At 42.6% G+C, this 1889-nt stretch overlaps 1 long non-coding RNA gene across 1 annotated transcript; it reads left to right on the forward strand.

Annotated features, from left to right (window-relative positions):
• LOC109340374 lies at positions 1-613 on the forward strand. The gene is made up of 2 exons (XR_002106785.1): positions 1-112; positions 312-613. It is a non-coding gene; the product is annotated as an uncharacterized LOC109340374 (long non-coding RNA).
• The last annotated feature ends 1276 nt before the right edge of the window (positions 614-1889 follow it).

The following is a 1889-nucleotide window of genomic DNA, read 5'->3' on the forward strand; positions in this document are numbered from 1 at the left end:
GTGGCAGAAAGAGAGTATATGGTTAGAAGTTGGAATAGGCATTATTGATTCCTCCAGCGTCATCACTATTTCAGTATTTTCCACGGTTATCCACCTTGAGGACAAGAACCAGGTAACCGTTGTAGCTTTCTGATGTTAAGAGTAGTTGTCCTTCTTGTACTTTCATATGTAGTTCTCTAGCCTTTGAGGTTCTTGTGATGTTAGTTCATGCAACTCTTGTTCACATATTTTTATTTTTGCATTCTGGAGCCATATGTTTGTTGGAATTGGTATGGACCTGCTCATTTTTTGAACTTGCTATGTATGTGCAGGTTGCCAATCTTGCAGCAAGGGACAAATATTCTTGCGAGTAACTTAGCAATGGAAAATTCCACAGTTGGTGTTTTCAATTGTGGCAGCAACCCAAAAAATGCTAAGTGGAACTATTCCTGATTGCAAGCCTTCCCATTTCAACTTAGAGTAGCCGTGGCTATGATTGAGAGAACCATTTCTAATTTCCTTCATTTGTTTAACACTTGTATCTCTGTCTTGGTGTGTAATAAGTTGAGCATTTGGTACGAAAATTTTGTTATAATGGCATCCAAATTTATTGATAATGTAATAGTATTTTGAAGTGGTGGGATCTTGAAATGTCTAATATTTCCCTTCACTGTCATGCTTTGTTTTGTGAAGAATGTGGCTGGTTGTTGGAGAACCATTGCAAACCTCATCCTATCCTCATTCTCATCGTCATCCTCATCCTCATCCTCATCCTCATCCTCATCCTCATCCGGACAAAATTGAGTGTTCACAGCTGCCCCTCTTTACTTATTGCTTACTTGATAGCAAGCAAACTGAAGTTTGTATGCTATCGTAGTAAGTAACCAGTAAAGAAATGAACAACAATTTTGCTAAAAATAGGCGAAAGCAACGATCACCACACAACTTTAAATGAGATCAACTTCAGCAATCGAGATAATAGGTAAACTTGAAAACGCAGATCGGGTACTACTTGAACTCGATAAAATAAAAGATAATGCGAGGACGCAGGTCAGGTACTGCTCGAACTCGAGACAATAAAAGCAAATGCGAGAACGCAGGTTAGGTACTGTCGGAACTCGGAAATTCACATCAGGCTCGGGGTCCTGGAAAGATTGATTGAAAGCACATCAGGCTCGGGGTCCTGGAAAGCATAATTATAAAACGAGAACGCAGGTTAGGTACTGTCGGAACTCGGAAATTCACATCAAGCTCGGGGTCCTGGAAAGATTGATTGAAAGCACACCAGGCTCGGGGTCCTGGAAAGCATAATTATAAAACGAGAACGCAGGTTAGGCACTATCGGAACTCGAGACAATAAAAGTAAATGCGAGAACGCAGGTCGGGTACTGCTGGAACTCGAGACAAAAAAAGTAAATGCGAGAACGCAGGTCGGGTACTGCTGGAACTCGAGACAAAAAAAGTAAATGCGAGAACGCAGGTCGGGTACTGCTGGAACTCGAGACAAAAAAAGTAAATGCGAGAACGCAGGTCGGGTACTGCTGGAACTCGAGACAAAAAAAGTAAATGCGAGAACGCAGGTCGGGTACTGCTGGAACTCGAGACAAAAAAAGTAAATGCGAGAACGCAGGTCGGGTACTGCTGGAACTCGAGACAAAAAAAGTAAATGCGAGAACGCAGGTCGGGTACTGCTGGAACTCGAGACAATAAAAGTAAATGCGAGAACGCAGGTCGGGTACTGCTGGAACTCGAGACAATAAAAGTAAATGCGAGAACGCAGGTCGGGTACTGCTGGAACTCGAGACAATAAAAGTAAATGCGAGAACGCAGGTCGGGTACTGCTGGAACTCGAGACAAAAAAAGTAAATGCGAGAACGCAGGTCGGGTACTGCTGGAACTCGAGACAATAA

Source organism: Lupinus angustifolius, unplaced genomic scaffold, assembly GCF_001865875.1.
Source record: "Lupinus angustifolius cultivar Tanjil unplaced genomic scaffold, LupAngTanjil_v1.0 Scaffold_165_17, whole genome shotgun sequence".
NCBI lineage: Eukaryota > Viridiplantae > Streptophyta > Magnoliopsida > Fabales > Fabaceae > Lupinus > Lupinus angustifolius.